Source organism: Tursiops truncatus, chromosome 12 (assembly GCF_011762595.2).
Source record: "Tursiops truncatus isolate mTurTru1 chromosome 12, mTurTru1.mat.Y, whole genome shotgun sequence".
NCBI lineage: Eukaryota > Metazoa > Chordata > Mammalia > Artiodactyla > Delphinidae > Tursiops > Tursiops truncatus.
Genome location: NC_047045.1, coordinates 23,875,853 through 23,897,814, shown reverse-complemented (window position 1 = coordinate 23,897,814; position 21,962 = coordinate 23,875,853). Strand labels below are relative to the sequence as shown.

The window sequence follows — 21,962 nt, the reverse complement described above, 5'->3', positions numbered from 1 at the left end:
AAAACCACAAAATTAAATGCAAACAGAAACAAGTGATCCAAAAAGTATTTTAAACAATATAAGCATACAGTGGGAGAATTAAAGAACTAACCAAAGTTACTTTTGAACACCAGTCATGGAGTAAAAGAACAGCAAACAAATCTGGACCTCATCTTAGTAGGTTTGTTTTTGTGGTGGCAAAGATGTATGAATTCTTAAACTATTTTATGTGCGTTGAAGGGATAAGCAAATGAGAAAATGCGTTGATGTTGCCAGAAGCCAGAGTTCTCAGTGCAGAAGAGACAGGTAAATACGGAATGAAGAAAGGCAAGTAAAAAGCCTTGTGAATTTGGATTAAAAGCAGAGGTCTCAGCAAGAGCTCATGGTTTCTAATACGCAAATATACACAAGTTCTGCACGAGCTCCTTGAAGAAATACCGATTCCAGGTCTGGGGCAGGAAGAATTTAAGATCAGCCTTAAACATCTTTTTTATGCCAGAAAGTAAGAAAGCACTCAAAAAAATGATGGAAGCATGTCAAAAAAAACACAAGAGCCAGCTTGAAGGGCCTCCCACTGACCCAATCTGGGCCAATTTGAGATGGAAATAATTACAGTAAGAATTATAATCTATTGAATAAAATAGGAATCCATGAGTCCGTACTGATACTAGATGACAGTGATAATGATGATGATGACACATACATACCTAAATACATAAACTTTTGTAACGTATCTTGTTTCAATATTAATTTCTTTGATTATTAATAACAATGGATTTTAGATCCCTCTGTTTCTTCTTTGAAATATAAGCCCATGTCCTTTCCCCATATTTTGATCATCATAGTACATCTATGATGGCAAAACTTTATCATATTTATTGCAGCTAAATTTGCAACTTGTCGTGTTCCTTTTAACAAAACTTTATCATATTTACTGTAACTATTTTTCCTAGTTTGTCATTTTTCTTTTAGTAAACAGGAATATTTCATTTTTAAAAACTCCTTCTGACAGTATACGTACATTAAGAAAAATACTTACTGTGTTACATTCCTTAACTCTTCCTCAGGAAGAGAAAATAAAATGTCCCCCCAAATCCCTAGAAGGCACCACTGCTGCTGAAATGGGAGAGGAAAGAGACAGAAAAGAGGGAGCCAAACTGTGAGGGTTAATGAGAGAGGAGTCCTATTCCCTGTGTCGTGCCTTAAACCATTCAATTGCGGTAAAGAAGGACATCAGAAGAGAAAAATGTGATCCTTTTCCACAGAGAAATTTTAATTACTTTCTTAGATTTGAAACCTTTCCAGTGAAAAATTTCCTGTTGCCCAGAAGCACCTTTCTAATTAATGATATCCTTTAGTTTCTCAGGTAAGCTCATGCTGCACAAATCCCTTCTCAGCTTATAAGGGAAGAGGCTTTTAAGGCGTGAACTGCAGGCTGAAAGAACAGGAAAGTTACACAGAGGAAATGAACTGACAGCTGAAGTCCCGGCCTCCTGCTCTTAACTCTTGGAGCCAAGGAGGGGCTACAAGAATCTTTGCCCCTGGGCTCAGTGGAGAGGAGTGTGTGCTGACTCAAGGCTCTAGCGCATTCTTGAAAACTCACTGCACAGTTAACTTCTAAATTACTGAGAACAATTGTAGAGATCAATAGAAAACACCAACCTCTAAAGAAATTTCCTACAGCATAATTTGAAGAAGTGGAATACAGGAAGCAGTGAGCCACAGAAAATCAAGTCTTAGCACTAATTAGAAAATTTTCTAAGCTTTCTCTCTCAAGAAAATCAGTTCGTCAGTTACAGGACCAATTTGAAACATGGTTTACAAATTTTCATTTGGGCTGAAAAAAATTACAGCCAGATATCTGAACCAACATTCTAAATAAAATTGTGAGACTGATTAATTACTTACTGTTAATAAAATTGTGACAGAAAATTGATTATTCACTAGTAGTTAAAAGCTGTTTTCCACATGTCAGAATGAAGACTGGCTATGAAGCAGAAAAAATAAAACCCCACTAGAGTATCTCGTTTAATCAGAAAGAGAAGAAAGGAGCTTACTACTGTGTCTCCAGAAACATAACTTCTTCCCTTAAACTGTGATTTTATAACATTTACTTCCAACAACTTATTAAATGCTCACCTTGTGATTAGCTATTAATCCCAACTAGCAAAGCAATCTTTTTTCTGTTATAGCTTGATTTTGTTTGACCTAGAGTACAGATGCCCCAGAGCACTATGATATATATGTATATCTGGCAGCCTGTGTTTCTTCTCAACTAAATAATTTAGAGGCTAATTCTGCTCTTCCTATTGCTGGAAATTCCTGCTTAACCTCCACGCAAATCCACCCGTCTCATTTGAGTTTTGTATGAGTGATCCGACTGTTCACACTAATGTGAACAGTGCCCCTGAAAATACACCTGCCAAAAGCTACTCTTCTTTTAAATAGAAATCAGAAAATAAATTCTCCTTGAGCAGAACAATTGGACCATGTTTCCTCCTCACTCAAAGGGATACAGCCTTATAGAAATAGGCAGCCAGCATGTTAGCTGACCCATCATCTTTCTTTAAAGGAAAGTCACACTTTCTGTCCTGAGTGATTGGTTTGACCAACCACTACCTATATAGGTCTATCATCCTCCTCATGTGCAGACTCAAAATGTGGTAAAATGTGGATCTATTTCCTTGCCTTTCATTCTTTCTGAATGTTAGTTAAAGTTTTAATACTTGTAAAATATGTAAATACAAGAACAGGATAAATGAATAAATAGGAATTGTAAATATATGTTAGGACCAACTAAATATCTGCAAGAGTACACAGTTGTATTCTAAAGTCATATGAAAGTTTTCCTGCTAAACATTAGGTAGACTGGAATAGTAACATATTCTAATGATATGCCTAACAAAAATGAAAATCTTCCATAACCCCAGTGCCTGAAATGACCACTGTTAACATTCGGCATATATCCTTTCTGATTTTTCCATTCTTATATATCTTGTTTTTTTTTTTTTTTTAAAGTAGTGGGTCTCATACTATATAGCCTGTTTTGTACTGTGTTTTCTATACCAGTAAACATACATCTAAAACATCATTCTTTATGGATGGTTTTTATGAATTTTATGAATGCCCTAATTTGGTTACCCAAACTTTAAAAGATTTTTAGATGCTATACCTGGATCTATTTTTTTCCATATAATTTTGACTTCGTGATTGCTTTATGATAATTAATGCATACCAGGCTCCACTTAAAGCCTAGTATTGTATCAAAACATTAGCAATAATGTTTAGCTTTTAGAGGAATCTATGCAACATAATGTGAAATCCAGCTAAATACTTTTTTTATTGAACGACAACATTTAGTTCCTCAGGTTCATCTGCTATCAATTAGGGTGATAAGCAGGCACTCAAAAGCTAGTTTTTCAATTATGTTTTCTACCTTTCAAACGAAATGTTCCTGTCATTGCATATCGTGTAGTAATTTTGAAAAGGCTTCATCTTAGCAACCAAGAGATAACTTTCAAATCAAGAATCTAAACCAATTAATTCCTAACATTAATTATTTCTTTTAAAACAAAAGGCACTTTAAAGTAAGTGACTGCAAATATACTTTTTATCCCACTAACAGTCCTTATCTCTTTTTCCCCCAGCTCACAATTCTGTTGACAACTCATGCTCAGACTCAAATCATCATTCAAATCATAATTAAAGCATAATTCTGAGCTCTCTTTGTACATGCTAATTCCACAACCACCAGATGTAAAAGCCACACAGAAATTCCTATAGAATATTATTAGCTTGCAAGGAGCAGAATTAAGATGCATAGAAGTATCTTCTATAGAAAGTAAATATTTTGGTTTTAATTACATTATTACCTTGTTTTATGCTACTAATTACTACAATTTATTGTATAACTGACTCTCAGAAAAAAATATTATCAGAGAAGTTCTGCAGTCTTAAATTGAAGATAGTATATACTAGATTTTGCCTAACCCCTCTGTTTCCTTAAAAATACAATGTAAAATATTTTTATAATAGGTTTGATAAATCTTTCCTATTTCCCCACTAATATATAAAGTTATCATATGCTACAGTTATTTGTTGATTTATTTCTCATAAATCACAGGGCAATAAAAAAAAAAGTATATTTTCAAGTCCGGGACAATGTATTAAGCTGTCTTTATTCCCTAGAACACAGGCCAGGACATGAAAGTTAGTAGGTGCTCAATTAATTTTACTAACTAAATTAATGAATTAATCATGTAAAGCATTCATTTCACTTAACATAATATAAGCATTATTGTTAAATACTAGCTAGTATCTATTTCAGCCTCTATAGATTAAAAACCTGCAGCCTTAGAGCAAAAGACTGAACATTAGAAATAATAACAGTTTGCTGTAGACTGAAAACAAATGAACTCATTCTGAGACTCCGAAGTCATTCATAAGCCACTTGAGGGGCCTGCCCTCTTGCAGTTTATGACCCCAGTCAAGGCTTTCTAGTGAAATAAAGCCCTGTGTTCACTCTGGGGCCATCTATTGTTCTCTCGGTAATTTGTACCAAATTGTAAAGGTTATAAATACTTGCCGGTTAAGCTGCATTCATTCACATTTAGGTGTCTTTCTTTTTTTAATAACTACGAGACCAGGGACTAGCATTTACTTACTTCATAATAACCTAATCGTACATACCTCTGAACTCAGGATGTTCTTCAAATGTCATGATTTATTATGTCCTTCTTGGTCACATAACAGTCAACCTCGTCAAATTCAACTAGGCCAACGTCATTCTTCTAGGAGTAGTAGCTAGCAATAAAAAGTGAAGAGTTATTATGTGAAACTGTATGCATTTAAATTCTTTTCAGATTTAAAAAACTAATAATGTTGCAAATGACAATAAAATGAGTGAAAATAAGCATAGTTAAACACATAAATTTTCTCTGCCTACTACTTCTAAGCCTATTTTCTTCTTGTTGCTGTGCTTTTTGTTTAATTTTTCTTGAACTAATGTGCCCTCTAATGGTTGAAATAAAAATATAATCAGAACCATAAAAGAAGTGTCAACTTACTAACTGCCAGGAATATTTATTTCTATTCAATAAATACTTCTTTGACTTGAACCTATGCCTTCAAGATTAAAATGGATATGTCTTTAATAAATAACAAGAAAAATACGCATTTTGTTTATTCTGTACGATAGATAATGCAAACGAGGTACAGCAAACAGACCTTGTCAAATAGATTTAAGTGTCAGTTCCTATGAAAAAAAAACATCAAATATTTTAAATGATATCTATAATTAAGTCTTGCATCTGCTGAAGTTGAAATACAGATTGGGGTTATACCTATTCTAATACTATAATTTAAGCATTTAATTTAAAAACTCTGTTAGTCCAAAATAGATTATTTTGGTTCTTCATTTTTACTTCTCTAACCTTAAATGAAAGTCTGCCCCTAACCTCTAAAAAATATAAATGTATGTACACAGAAAAAGTTAAATACAGTGCTATTTTTTCACAGTTTACCCTCAGTGTACATGCTCTCTTACTTTTGGTTCAGCTGTCATAACAGAAAGTAATGGAAATGTAGTAATTACCCAGTTAATGTGACCAATGGCAATAGTCCACTGAGCTAAGGAGATTCAGGGAGAAACTGCTTGAATAATTTAGCTTCGCCTACTAAATTCAGGAAAGTTTATTGTAGTTTTACAACACAATTTATTTCTAACAAGAATTTGGTCAAGACAGAAAAACATATATACAGAAAATTTATTTAATTCTGTCTATCCAGAAGAACAGAATTGAAATCAAAGGCATAAACAGAGACTACAATGTTTAAAGATTTTCTGCCTTGTTTAACCATTATTGTTAGTACTTTAGATAATTTGCTTCTTATCAAAACGTGGTAGCATGCTCATAACATGGAATTTGCAAGTCCCTTCCAACTGTTAATGCATTTAAAAAAAAAAAAAAAAAAGGGCAGCCTTTTCCCTGCCTCAGAAAGTAAAGACATTATTTTTCCTATTATAACCATGGGGTAACTGTCATTGAGGTGAACTGACCTACCAAATACTGCACAAAGACAGTGACAGAAGCAAGATTAGAATTTAGAATTATTTATGCAGTTTGCTGATTTTGGCTGGTACTTTGTGTGCATAACAGGAATGTGTTATTTTGTTAGAGAAAAAAATACATCTTCCTGAATTATATTTCTGCTTTTATCTTTCAGCGCTAGTTTTATAGGGAACATTCTGTATTCGATATATGTTATTTAGTTTTTCTTATTTTAAGTGAATACAAAACTATTAAAAGGGCTGCAGTTTGAGGGACAGGAAACCTGGGTTCCAGTTCTGTTTGTGTTCCCAAGGAACTTACACAAGACATGAAAGAGGCTGATCCTTGATTGCTCACTCTATAAAGAAGGGGATTGAATTAGATAACCTCTGATCTCCCTTCTAATTTAAAACTGGAGGGTTCTTTTTTATTTTAATAGCAAGATGGAAAAATTATATTTTTGCAAAATGGTCAAGTACAGTGATAAAATCTAAAAGAAAAAAAGTTTATTATCTTAAAAAAGCTAAATAACATCTTGCAATTTTAGATTATATTTACAAAATGCTTGTTCAAGACCTGCCTCCACAACCATGGATGCTGGATGTATGAGAGGCAGAATAAGGTGATGACTGAGACATGGACTCCGGAGCTAAAATACTTGGGTTTGAATCCCAGCTCTCTTGGTTACTAGTTTTTTGACTTTGGACAAGTAATACTCCAGATCTTAGTTTCCTCTTCTATAAAATAGGGAAGAGAGTAGCAACCTCATGGAGTTACTGTGAGGATTCATCATATTTTTATAAATAAAATGCTCAGAATAATTCTAAATACATAATAAATGATCAAAAAATGTTAGCTATTTTTAGAATGGCCTATTTAACTTTTTCCCTCAGTCATAATGGCAGAACACTAAAAAGGCAGTTAAAACTAATTTTAATGAGTCAACCACCTGGCAATCTTAGTCTCTATTTTTTATAATCAAGGTGCTCATAAATCCTAGTTTCCCAGTTTATACCTGTCGCCCTGGGGGATTATGAACAGCAACCTCTTTTACTCTCAGTGTCCAGATTTAGACAATAAAGTACGTAATCACTCTAATTATAATATGGATTATTCAGCAGTTCTCCTGTACAATTAGGAAAATAAATTAGATGGCTTTTGAGGTCACATAAAACATGAGGAGTTTTGTTAAAATACATTGGTTATAAATGGAAAGAAATATTTGAATGTTCTGTAAATAAAGTCTAAAATATTATAAAGAGCTACTAGTTTTGGTCAAGATGACACAATTTGATGGCTTTTTTATTTTTAAATGAACAGTTTGAACTTACATGTGGAGAGCTACTTTTATTTCACTTGTTCAAACGCATGACAATCTCTCTGGAACTGGGCCCTCATTCTCTTTCGGTTCTTCCTCTCTTCTTCCCTACATGCTTTCACTCCCTCTTCTCTCCACTAGATGTGAGGCAGTGTGGCGAGTGGGCAAGAATAAAGAGCTTCTCCTCTTTCCTTAAACTCAACCATTAAATTAAGGTTCCCCAAAAAGCTGACCAGTCTCCAAACCTAGCCTCGTGAGCAATCACTCCTAAACAAATATTAACTGAACTTCTTAAATATGGGGAAGAAAAATAGATTTGGAAGAGTCCTATGTCATTGCATGATAACTACAAATAACAATATCAAACCCGAGAAGTAATAACATCTTCATTTAGCACATTACTAACATTTTAAAGTATTTATCCAACAGCATGCCCACGCTGCACCTCTACCTTATTATAATTATATTTAACATTAAAAGGAACACCACCTTAAACCACAAGTAGAATTTATTTACTAAGTCCTCAAAATAAAGCTAGCCTTTGGTGCCAGCCCATTTACCAGAAATAGTATAAAGAAGGATGCATTCCCTGTTTAAAAGATTTGTCTAAAAGAACCCTTGTGTTAAACAGGCCTTTGGTCCTGGTTAAGGCTGATGTTCTCAAAGATATCTGCCCCAAAAGAAATGCCAGTTAAAGAGGATGGCAGCTTGAGAAATGAGAGTTTCATGTCCCTGGTTTAACCAACCAAAAAAGGGGGGAGCTTAATAATATAATACTGTAAAGAGGGAAGAAAGGAGGGTGAAAATGTACCTCTCACGATTAAAAGGGGAGATCAAGAATTATATGACCTAAAACTCTTGGAAGATTAAATTTGAGGAAGGGAAACATTCATCTCAGGCTAATTTCAATGATCCGTTCCACTTGATTTTCCTGTAAAGAAGTCTCAGATATAATATGAAAACATCCTCTTTAATGCATGCCATAGAAAAGAAGGTTTATTTGACATCCGTGACGTGCCATTTGATCAGTAACACCAACACAGAAAGTGTAGAATGTATTATTAGAGACAACAATATCTAAAAAGCAACACACTTATTCACAAAATGAACTTCCCAATCATGATATTACCTCAAGTAACCTGGTGGTTTTTTGTTTTGTTTTGTTTTGTTTTGTTTTTGCAGTACACGGGCCTCTCACTGTTGTGGCCTCTCCCATTGCGGAGCACAGGCTCCGGACGCGCAGGCCCAGCGGCCACGGCTCACGGGCCCAGCCGCTCCGCAGCATGTGGGATCTTCCCGGACCGGGGCACGAACCCGTGTCCCCCGCATGGGCAGGTGGACTCTCAACCACTGCGCCACCAGGGAAGCCCTAACCTGGTGTTTTGACTGGTTTCACTAAGACTATTTCTGCTTTTCCTGGATGATCTGTGCTTATATAAAACCATTTGGAAGGAAGCAAATGCAGTTCTGGGCAGTGAGGTCCCAGTCCTGGTTCCCACTTATGAAGTCCCTGCAGGGAAGGAGTCCTTCTGTCCCTAAGACAGTTCCTCCTGCAGCTGGCCCCGAACAAAGGTATGTTACAATTTTAGAGACATTGAAAGGCTCCAAAAATACCTCCCATGAAAGCCAATACTAATAAATTCTCAGTTTTATGGCTTTTCCTGTACCTCAAATGATTGATTTCAGAAGGCCCTTATTAAAATACAAATATTTACTGGAAAAACTAACATTTTATCATCGACTATGATAGCAACACCAACTTTGTAATTTCATAAGCTCTTTGTTGGAAAAGGCATTGAATAAATGAGGTTAGTTTTCATTCATTCAAACATATATTGTCAGTCTACCAGAGTGAGACTAATTGTCGGAAATCTCAAAATAAATAAAACAGTATCTGGTGGGGAAGATGGACATATGCACAATCATTTTATCTAGTACATGATGACTCTTAATGAGGTGTCATTTGATAACAAGGAACAGAAACTCAGTTGCTCAAGTTAAATAAAGAAGGTATTAGCATAAAGAGTTAAAAGTGTCTAAAAAGCAATTGCAGCCTCAAGAGGGACTCCAATAGGAATTGACAAGCCAACGAGAACCAAGACAGCTCACCACTCATTCCCTATTTTTTGCACATCACTTATACATGCTTTTCCCTGCAATTTGCCCATTTTACTACCTTTCCTTACAGATCAGCTCTCTTGGCTTACACGTATGACCACATCAACTCTTGAGCCCGTAAGACCTTACTCATCCAACACCCACAGCCAACTAATTCACTCTCTCTTTCCAACCCCATATCAATTCCTTAGACAGAGAATCTGACCTAATCCTACCCTAATCCAAGAATAGATTCTCTTTTTCTAAAAATGTATGGATGATGAGGAAATAATCGCCATCTCTAATACAATAAGGTAATTTCAAGGTGAGTCTTGAAGGAAAGGTAGGCATCTTCCAAAGAAACAAAGGGAAAAATGCAATCCAAGCAGACAGACTGTCATGTTCAAAGGTATAGATAAAGTAAAGCAGCCCATATAAAGATGCATGTATAAGGATCCATGGGCGGGAAGTTTTGATGATGCTGGGAAGATAACCAGGAACTAGATGACAAAGTACTTTTTATGCTTTGCCGAGGAATATGATTTTTATCCAATAGCTGAAGGAGGTGTGGTGTCAAAATTTTTAACTGGAGGAGAAACTAAAGCAGACCTGTGTTTTAGGATGAAGACAAAAACAAAACAAAAAACCCTCTAACAGCAGGGCAAACGATGAACTACAGGAAGACCAGGCTGAATGCACCACTCCAGAAGCTATTTCAGTAATTCAAACAAGAGATGGTGTAGTTTCAAAATTGGACCATGGCAAAGAGAATATAGAGGAGAGGAACGATTCAAGAATATTACGAAAGCAGAATATAAAATGAAGTAGAGTCAATTCAGAAAAGCAAAGAATCACAAGCTTTGATACGGGGAGAAGGAAAGTCTAAACCAAACCCGAGGCTGGTGCTAAGCAATGCACCAGACATAGAAAAGAACACACTAGAAGAAGGGATGGTAGGCATGGAAGACACACTTTGCATTCTTTCTGAGCTATCCTTAGGGTAGCCTTTCCTATGGTCTCTAAGTATCTTAACCCACATAAATAAAGGCAGACTCCAAATCTTCAGGATATGAGCACAAAGGGCATCAAAATCATTGGTAATTCAAGCGTTAATCAAAGGCATACTCGAGTTATCCTGTCATTTTATTAAAATGTCTGTCGATTCAGCCTATCACGTAAAAGGACAAGAATTCATTCCTGGTGAAGTCAACTTGCCAGTGCCGGGCCTTGTTTCATTATGTATTTAACTAGAAGTTTTCATGGTGCTGTTTTCCTTTCAATTCCAAGAATAAGAAGTGAAAAATGAGAAACGCAAACTTCTCAGATGATCCTATGACTTTGAAGCCACATATCTGAGTATAGGATCGCTTGCTTCTGCATTTAGAAGCCCTGGGAAGCAACATTATCAGACTGATTATGAATGCGTATATTTTCATAAGAATATGCAATCTTGGCCAGCTCAGGGCAGGACACTGAAGTGACTAAGTATCAAATTAAAGATTATTCTTTTTTGTGTGGAATTCACTCCAGCAAGAAATTAAACAAGGGGATTTAAAATCCAAAAACATTGGGACCACCTCCTGAGACATTATTAATTATTAGTGGGCCCCAGTTTTCCAGTTTCTTATCTCCCTATACACCCAATGCTCCCATTGCTTTAAATTATTATCATTATTTGTTAAATGCTTTCAATGTGCTTGGTACCCTGGCAGGCACAGAAAAAAGTTACCATACCTGCCCAGGGGCTTTCTACCTAAATTGCACAGTTATAAATTAAGTTTGAAAATGGGTTGTAGTTGTCAGTTGCAGTCTTTTCTAAAGGCTTAGAAGCAATAGAACAAAACTAAAAGTATATAAGTTCAAACACCTCCTTTCTCTCCCGCCTTGGGTCTTCTTTATATTCCACAGCCTGGTCTACTAACCCAGAAAACGATAGCACAGAAATATGCCAAACGTCGGTAATGAGAGGCCATCAAGAGCTCAGAGAAAATGATCAACACTTAGAAACAATCTTGCGTGTCTGACTTCTCACCCTGCTCCCTGCTGTCCCGGGAAGGGAGCCTGTGGTTCAAAAGAAATAGCAAGTGAGGAGAGCTGAGTGGAGGGAAAAGCCCCGGAGCTGGCTTCCCCTTCCCTGTCGCTACCTCACGCAGTCTAAGCTGTGACATCGCCGGCAGTGCCCTCACCCCGTCCAAATTCTCACTATCCTCTCAGAAGCCCGTTCTTCCCAGACACCTACTCCAACTCCCGTGACAAATGTCTAGAGAAGTGGAGTCTGAAACTTAGCCTCTGACTCAGGTCCTTCTATATTTATATATCTGTGTTTCCCTAAAAATCTACGTGTATAAAAGAAAAGAAAAATGGGGGTATCCTTTCACCTCTATTTGTGCCCTCCACTCCCATTATTACTAATAGAAACAATCCTTTTTAAAAACCAAAAATGCTTTGCTTGCCTCGAGGTCAGATGGGAGATGGGGCAAAAGCAGTGAATAAGGGCTCTATTCCACCATCAGATGAAGAAAACCCAGACAAAAAGCACTTGAGACAGACATGGAACAGGAAAACAGGCAGACCAACCCTTAGGCCAGTGAAGAAAGTAACTGTAGAGGGTTGGTGGAGGGGAGAGGGTATTAGGAAATGTCCTGAGACTACAGAGAATGACATGGGGTTTGCTCTACCACAAAGTTCCCCACACTGTAACCCCACTGCCATTGCAGCCACCAACAAACCAACAACACCCCCCAGATCCCAGCCAAGCCTCTACCAGTGGCCTTGGGATCCACCACCAACAGTTCATCATAGGGCATTCCCTGCTTGCCCCATCCAGCAGAGAAGAGAGGGAGGAGCTCTTCTAGACCACACAGAGGGGAACCATGAGGTACACTCAGAAGTTCCATCACTGAAAGTCATTTCCTGACACAACATCATTCATTCCACATAGTGAATTATCTAACTTTGCACACATACATTTTTCCTTTGACATACATATTCCTTGAAGGCAAAGCTTTTATCTGAGCATGAATACAGTGAACAGTGCATATGAATACATTTCCAAGGGATAAGTACTCATATATCCACTTCATTATTGTCTCCTGGCTTTACCCTCTGCCTTGATCCCCACAGAGCCAGCTCCTCGGTCATTGCAACCCAGCAAAGTACCACCAACTATGCCCACTTCTACAACTAACAAAGTCCAACTCTGCCATCTCTGGCCTTCTCTTCTGTTTCCTATCTGTATTCATCCAGTCCTGCATTCCCTCCCCCATGCAGGTGTTGCGTACACATTCATTACTGATGTAAAGATTATTTACTGAGTGCCTACTGTGTACAAGACATTGTGCTGAGTACAAGGCATTGTTAAGTTTGGAGTCCCTGGAGTTTCAGCATTCCATTCAGGTCTGCTCTAACCCACCAATTTCTAAAATGTCAACTAGGTCTTAATCCACTAATGCAATATGAACCTAAGTTCTTATTCCTCACACTCCTGGCATTTGTCTGGAGATTCTTGAATGCATGCATAGTTCTTTTCTTACTGATCCTTTGCAGTCTTATTGTTTGGACCACCAAAACCCTGGCCTATTTTCTCTGAATGAACCTCAGTTGTTCAATCATTCAAATAAATGAAATTGCCTTCAATAAAAAACTCAGTGAAACTGTGTTTTACAGGAATTGTATGAAAGTAACTTTAAAATCTTTATGTCCAGAGATAACTCTGAGGAGGTTAAGGGAGCAAAAGGAAATGAAAACTGTAATAAAAGTAGAATAAAAATAACTAAAATCCTGAGAGTAAGAGGTACAACTGTGCCACACTTACTTGAAAACACAGATTTTCAGGAAAAAAAATATTGAAGCAGAGGTGAGTTTTCACTTGACAAAAAGATTTACAGTATCACTTTGCAGTATGAAAAAAAGTATGGTTCAATTAGTTAAAAACAGGATATTCGTAATTCTTTTCTGGTATATATGGATATAGCAAATCTGTAGTATTTGTACACTAATCACTTAATATAAGTTTGTTAAATAATGGACGCCCATTTCTCAATTTTTAGCTCCCATTTCATCTTAAAAACCCTGCCAAATCTCTATGAAAATAAGAATAACCAGGTGGGAAGCATACTTTAAGAACAGGTTAAATGATTTAAGATTGGATCAGTCCTCTGCTTTCTCTTAGCCGCCCAGACAAAGGCTAATATATGATTGTCAGATCTGGAATCCATAAATGTCATAAGCACAAAGCTGGATAATCTATATCAATGTGCAGGAGGCGGGGGGCGAGTACAGAAGACAGGGGAGAGACAGGCAGAGAGATTACATTGAAAGAAAACACTTTATAATCATAGTTTCTAAATGTTGGTTAAAAAAATGTTTTAATCTTACTGTAATGTATTTTTTCCTAGTTTTTGTACTGCCTATATTCTTCCTATCCAAATTACTGCTTAGATGTTATTCTTCTTTACCAGTAAATTCCCTTTTTTTCTTCCATTTCTTCTACAGATCTTTTACTCTATTAAGGTTTTCTCATCCTCGCCTCTTCTCCCCTTTTATTAGTCTATGTAATCTACTCTTCAACCATTTTATTTTTTTCTAATTTTTTCTTATCTTAAATCGCATTTGTATACAATCAGGTCTATAGACAACTGTAGAAGCTAATATAGGATGCTAAAAACAAGTATAAGAACAATCATCATCCTACTTTTAAATTTTTTTTCTTAAATCAGCTTTTTGTTTTACTCAGGGAGGAGTCTACCTTTCTTTCTTTTTATTGTTATAACCATCTTTACTCAGTTTAAGGTAAAAATGTGAATCAACACTTCCAACAAGAGCCCAAACCCTAAGCTAGAAAGCCCAGAGAATTCAGGGTCTGAGAAAACTTGCGGGTGACTCCACTTTTGATGAGAATAGATTTGGGTCTGGATGAAGTCACCGATGTGCCTCTGAAGAAACAAATGTCAGCGCGACCTATTAAAGTCAACCCCGAGCTAGGTAGCAACAATGAGCTGGGGATTAGCATTGACAGCTCCCTTAATGTGATTCTTTTGGACAGGGATTAATTTAATGTGTTGCTGTCAAATGAAACAAAAAACGAGATGGATTTACTAATGACTCTATACCACACACTTTTCCACCCCTGATCTATGTCAGAATGAATCTGACAGCAAAAGAAAATAATTTTTAAAATTTAAAGAAGGCATTGCCTTCTCCAGACACTCGAGAAGGAAGTTTTTACTGGGCTCCCAGGAAGGGGGATGAGCGTAGGGTGCGGGGCCAAGTGAAGCGATGCCACGGGAGCCGTCAGGCCACCACTCCGACCGAAAAGGGGAGCTCCAGGGCGGGGCGTGGGGTCCGGCCCCCAGCTATGGCACAAACTTACAAGATGGCCTTAATTTCTTCAGGCCTCGCCTACCTTCCGTGTGAAAGTAAAAGGCTGTATTATGAGGCTTCTAAATGTCCTCTTAACTTTAAATTGCGAATCTCTAAAGGGGGCGGGCGCAAACCTGCCGGAGCATTAGCCTTGTTCCAGAGACAGCTCTGCTGTGAGGCTGTGACAGAGAGGGGGCGAGTCAAAGAGCGAAGGTTGATCTCTAGCAAAACGGTTTGCCAAGTCAAATGTTAAGCCTCCTTAAAATAATTTGGATTCTTCTTTGTTCTCTCTAACAAAGAAACTTTAATTCGCAGTTCTCTGCGAAGGAAGACAATGCAGACAAGCCATTTTCAGGTGAAAGGTGTCTCGTCAATTAATAATCATTGAATAATCACTAAGGATTGGCAGGAGCTTTTCATCGAAAAGGGTGCTCAGAACATGAAACTGCATCCATTTACAGTGCAGACCGTTTGGGTATTATTCCTCCTTGTGACTGTTTTGTTTCTACCCCCTATGAGGTACATACGTCCCTAGTCTTATGTATCTGTGTATATGCCCGTAAATTGCCGTTAGGTTGGTAAATACCCGCGACCTCCTCGGGTCTGAGTCAAGCCTCATTGACAGGGCCGCCCCACCGCGGAGCTTGAGCCCCGGCGCTGGGAACCGTCGTCCGCGCCGGGTTCCTGAGCCCTGAGGCGTGTGGTTAACTCAGCACTCACCCCGTGCACCCCAGCCCGCAGCCCTCGTTGCTGCAGGCCGCGAGAGGGGGGCACCCCGCGATGGCGTGGCTAGGGGACCTTGAGTGCGATGCACGAAGAGCCTTTGCGCAACGGGGAGCCAAGGGATGGGACGCCTCTCACCTCGCCGGGGTCTGGGGCCGCTCTCTTCTCACGCCTCTGCCCAGACTCGGGCTAGGAGAGGCCCCGGACCGCGCACGTGAGAAGCGCTCTTGCTTGGGGAGGTAATGACCGCTCTCCGCCCGGCCACCTCCGCGGCGCGCTCCTGGCGCGGCGGCTCAAGCCCGGCCCGGGGCCGCGCGTCACCAGCCTTGCTAGTCCTTTTTCCCGGGCGGCCGGCGCGATCCGGCCAAAGCCCAGATCCCGGTCGAGGAGCGGTGAGAATCCTGGTTCTGCCACTTAGCGCGGTGACCTTGAGCGGTTACCCAACCTTTTAAGGTCGATGTTTTCCCACCCATTAAGCGGGACCGAAGATGCTGTTTCCGCGGGCTCCCTGTGGGATGAAATGAAAGGATGGATGCCCAGCCTCGAGCTCCTAGTGCCCTGCCCCGTCTTCGTCTGATTCCGCTTCTTCTTTTCTGTGTTCTGCCTTATTTTTTCTCTGGCTTTTACTATCATTTTTCATCGTGTGTTTTCCCTTGGTTTTGTCTCCCCAATTTCTCGAAGAATCCTCTTTCTTTTCTCCCTTTCCTCGCAGACTCATTATTGTAGTCAACAAATTCATCAAAGATTTGTTTCCACTTCCTACACCCTGGGCTCCCCAAGACAAATGCCCATAATCTCCATCGGCCCCCTCCCGGGGCCACCCCAAATAATCGGGCAGTCAAGGAAGGACTCGGCTTACTGTGTAAACACGGTCTCAAGAAACAAGTCCCCTCGCCCTACTTCCCACCATTAAATTTCTCCTCTGCGGGACTCCTGAGACCACCGCTGCCCTGAGGGCAGGGGCCGCGGTGGCTTCTTTGTCACTGTGTCCTCGACGACGGGCCCAGAAATCTATTCAAGGGCTCAGCAACCGTCCCCAAACGACCGGCGAACGGAACCTGGAAGCTGAAACGGGAACCCAGTCTTGAATTACTCGTCTTGAATTTTTACTAAAAGACAAGCAAATTCATACATGATGTTCCATACTTACATGTAAACATATTTTTTAATCTTCAAATACGCTGAAAGATACAGCGTAAAAAGAGCACAAGATACACTCAAGTGTTTTTTTTAAAGCATGTTCTCTAATTTTTACCTATAAAACCACGATTTAAATCAAGTTCTTACTTATTGAGTGGTTAGAAGAGAGAGGAAACTGAATTGCCTAAAACTTGAATTGCCTAAAAATGAGCTGCATTTATGCTCATTTATTGAAACATTTTAAAGATGCCTGAAAATACATTATTTCTTTATAACAAAAAACCACTCTACACTATCATAGTATATATAGTATAAAGAGTATAAATAAAATATCATAAACTATAACCAAAATTTGTATAAGAATTTTTTAAAAAGAAGAAAAAAGCTAAAGCTAAATAGAGAATTTTTGATTACTTGCCAGTTACCTCAAACCGAAAAGTATCAAGTTTCCTTTGAAATTATTTCTCATTTTTATTAAAATCTAATTGAAGATCACTCGTAAAATGTTGGGGGAAGGAAAACAAGTAGAGAAATATCAATTCTATGCTTAGATTTTTGAAAGAGTAAAAGAACCACAGTACCACCTTGTGGGGACGTGAGATTTTTTTTTTTTCATCTTCTCTATTATGGTTGTTTTATTTCCCTCTACTATATAGACACTCACACAGATTTTAAATAAAAATAAATAAAGCCATTAACAAAAACTTGGGTCTATGTGAATAAAATGTGATAATATGCTTTCTCTATTATTTTAAACACACTAGCATGTTTATATGAAAATAACTTTTAAGTTTTATTAACAAGTTATACATAATATATGTATGATATTAAGAAATTGTGCTTCTAGTACTACAAATAACTCCAGAAATCAAATGTTCGGCACAAAATAGTAAATATAAAATTATGTGCACATCCTAAAAGAAGAATAATTCTTTAAAAAATTGGTTTAAATGTCACTATTAAATACTATTCATGGGTTTTTAAAATGTAGTTCTTTGTTCACTTGCTTGGACCCGGAAAAGCCACATTCTTAGATAAATACAAAGTAATGTTTTATTATTTTAAGTTATTTGTCTCATTACATTTAAGATTGGCAGAGCAGCCAGACATTTATAGAACCCATATTTGTTGGTTTAACAAAACTGTTCTAGTCACCTTCAGAATATACAAAGGGCATAGATCATAGGGCCTGGAATTTAAGTAAGATTATAAGACTCCAAAGCCAAGAAATGCAAAACAAAAAATGTTTCTCTTCTATTGTACATCTGGAAATATCTTACATGACACAAATGTTTCCTGCTCAAAACGTGTTTTCTGTAAAGCAAGAGAGAATTCCGGGGTTACCTGTAGGCATTCTTTATTCTCTGTGCTTTAGAATCACAGAGCTGGTATATCCCTCTGACCTTCAGGAAGGACTAAATCAAAAGCATCCCGGGAAGAGACCAGTGTATTTTAAACTGTGTTCAGCAGAGCCCTAGGGGCTGTCAAAAGATTATAAGGGGAGGGGAACACCAAGAGAAGCCCCTCACTCCCAGCTTCTACCAACTGACTCTGCTTTCATCGTTTTCACATACAGGAATTCTGCCTATGATTGAGCTTAAACAACAGACTCCATGTCTCTAGAAATATTAGAAAACCACTAATCTAATCTTACCTATTTTGTATAAGTCTAGTAAAGAATTGCCATAAGAAATGTTCCGATGCTTCCTGCACGTTTGTTAACAAATGCACTTTAAGAGCAGCCCACCATGCTTCCACATACCGCATTCTCTTTTTTCTTTAGAAAATAGTTCATTACAAAATGTATACAGGTTGTTAAAAAAAAATAATAATAAAACTGAGGTATCGATATATTAAATTAAAAATCTCTATGTCTCAACCCCAAACCACTCACTTCCCAGGAATAACACAGTTAACATTTTGGTTTGTACCCTCCCAGACACTTTTTCTCTGTGGACACACATACAAGCTTGTGTGGGCAAACACACACCCACACTGAGTGTTTGTTTCAAGAAAACAGGATCATATCACCTGTGTTTTGTCCCTCAATAATATAATATCTTTCTATGTCAGTACCTACAGCACTCATTATCCAAAGTATGTATGTATACAAGTTATCTAATCTCATCTCTATTGTTGAATATTTGGATTTTTGCTTTTATATTGTATATTTGCAGTTGCTCTTCCTTCTATCTAAAATACATTTCCTACTCTCCACCTGGCCAACATCTCTGTTACCCCAGAGTAACAACACTACCAACCTATAAGAAGCCACAATTTCAAAATTTTAAAACACAATTTCTCAATACAATATAATTCTCTACCCCAACATTTTAAACACAATAGAACGGGGCTTTCTTTTTTTTTTTTTTTTTAGCCAATTAATTTCTTCACAAGAAAACAAACCTATATCCTTTTCAGATTTTCCCAATGCCTCAAGAATGGAATCTATGCTTTTTGGAGAGCAATTTGATTGTGTCTATCAATATTTAAAATGTGCCTATCTTTCAGTCCAAAACCAGAGTAGTTTTCTATAGGCATATTTACACAAATTCACTAATTCATTCAACACAATTATTGAACCCATCTAAGTGTTAGTCATTTTGCTAGGTTCTTATGGAAATGTGGTTAAAAGAAAGAAAAAAATAAAAAAACCTCAGGGAGATTATAGTGTACTGGGATAAATCTACACTGGATAAATAATCACATAGTATGTTTATCATTTATAAATTGTGATAAATAGTAGCAGGAAAATTACAATATAATAAACTACTTTAACAGAGTTTTCTTCTCAAAGAGCTACAAAATGTTATAAAATCTCTCATTATATTTACCTTTTTGACCTAATCTTTGATGGTATCTTTCTAAAGCATCCCAATATGTCCTTTCTTTTTTAAAAAATATACCTCAACATATAGACTAGCCACTTAGGTCTAATGAACCTCTGAGATTGACAAATCACTGCTTTCAGCTCATTTAATAATTTTAATCTTTGTCCCAAATGTGTTATTAAGATACTTAGGCCTTTGTTTCTTACCAGCCCTTTCATTTTTCTATTGTGAATTCATTTTTCAAATAAGGATAAAATATAATAGGATATTCAAATATTAAATAAATACTGCTGCTTGGATTAGGCCAAGAAAATAGGTGAAGCTAAATTTTTGGCTGACAGTTAGTGCCAACCCTGCATTATTCAAAATCATTGCTGATAAGATGGTTGAGAAGAGTCCAAATTCAGTGTACAGAAGGTAGTGTGGGTGTGTCAATGTTTAAGGTATGGAAGTCTGTACTTTAATACATGAAAAGGAATGTATGAAATCTAAAGGCCAACATAAAAAATAAAGTGTTTCCCATTGTATTGGAGGAGTAAAGGCTAGAAAAAAGGTATGGCCCTTACCAATGGTTTAGTTTTGAAGGATGTCATTTGTGGTAGTAGCAACAGATACCAAGATGAAGCTGAGCCATGAATCCACAGAAAATTTAGACATGTCTAAGTATATCTACAGGACAAGTGAGATTTGGCCACCAATGTTCTCTTTATGAAAGAGCCCAAGGGTGCTCCTGCAAAATAATTTATCTTTAGGTTAGCAGAGACTTTAGGAGTACCAGTTTGGCACAAGTAAGTGTAACAAGCTAGTGTCAACACAGAGGGATGATTGGGTCGTGTTAGGAAACCTATGTGAGACATGTTTGGAGACTTCCTGAAAGCACTGGTAAGAATTTAAAAGGCCAGAATGACCTCAGAATGGACCGGGGAGAATGGAGGGGAGGTGATAACCAGAGAAATACTGTATTGTTTCTGTTAGTGTGACCTTGTGACCTCTGACCCTATTTTTATTCTGTGCCTCCTGCACCCTGAGGAAACATGGATTAGATGGCATAACACTAGGCCTAACGAAAGTCATTACAAAGCTGGCGCTGTGCCAGGTTCTTTTTTTTTTTTTTTTTTTTTTTCCAGTTTTGGTTGATTTCAAATTTTGGAAGCAGAGTTCTTTCCTATTTGAATCATGAGAAGAACAGGTAACAACTGAAGAAAGATTATTTGAGGGCTCATTAATGATACTAACTGGTACAAATCAACATCTTGAAACTATGATTTTAAAAAACAAAACAGAACAGCCCTGGCCTCTAGGGGTTGGGGCAGGAATTGACTGGGAAAGGGCATGAGGGAACTTACTGGGATGATGGTAATGTTTTGTATCTCAATAGGGTTTAGATTATATAGATGTATTCATTTGTCAAAACTCAACAAATGTACACTAAAGATCTGTGCATTTGTCATATGTAAAATTTACCTCAAGAGGAAAAAAATGTAAAAAATACTGAACTCTTGTTAATGAGTGCTGAAGTATTTATGAGAAACTGTACCAATGTCTGCAATATACTTTCATCAATAAATACATCAAAAATTGAGATGTACTAATGGGTGGATAAAAGACTAAATGCATGGACAGAGATGTGATAAAACAATAAAAAAATGTTGATACAATCTAGGTGGTAAATACATAGGTGTTCACAATAAAATTATTTCAAGTGTGCTGTATGTTTGAGATTTTTCACAATAAAATGGTGGGGAGAAAAATTAATTCCTTGCATCTAAGAAGGTTTGAAGTCTAAAAGGGACCAGAGAAGGCTAAGACAGTAAGCGTCTATGCCACATTTAAAACCAACAAAGAACCAGAACGGGATAGGAATAGGCGAGATCAGTATGTCAGCTCATATTTTCCCTGCCTCTGACTCCCCAAGCATCCCGCAGCACCCCAGGTTACAGTGATTCTCTAACCTCTTCCTGCTTATCCAGATATTCCATATGTTAGGCAGTCAGTATGAAAACAGATACAGTTGTCCAGTATACAACCTCCCACCACCGCTGCCAACTCATACACACATCATACTACAAAACATAAGCTTAGAAGCTGACACACTTGCCCATATTCCCAGTCTCATCACTGGCTTCCAGGTTGCTGCCTGAGCCTCTTCTGCCCACAGTCAGGCTTGGGATTGGTGCCCCTGTGATGACCAATGGGCTTCTGGGATTACCCAGCCCCTTTCAATTTCAACTCTGGGAAGTTCTAATTATAAGGGTGGAGTTTCTGCTTTGGCTTCTGTGATCACTCTCCCAGTTTGGTGCCTGAGGGCCAGGCTATCACATAAATAGATGATGACTGCTATACCAGAATGACCCCTAGAATAGATAGCTAAAGGAGAGGGCACAAAGGGTCCCTGACTTGGAAGGCATGAGGCTCAAAAAAGGGTTAAGACAGTAGAAGCTACATCTCAAGAGCCTGGGTCAA

At 37.8% G+C, this 21,962-nt stretch overlaps 1 long non-coding RNA gene across 2 annotated transcripts in view; it reads right to left on the bottom strand.

The window, feature by feature from the left end:
• LOC117314471 (uncharacterized) overlaps window positions 1-21,962 on the bottom strand; it is a 534,931-nt gene that overhangs the window by 498,678 nt on the left and 14,291 nt on the right. For both annotated transcript variants that reach the window (XR_004529213.2, XR_012324749.1), the window contains exon 2: window positions 4,669-4,782. This is a non-coding gene — a long non-coding RNA (uncharacterized lncRNA). The remainder of the gene's footprint in view (window positions 1-4,668; window positions 4,783-21,962) is intronic.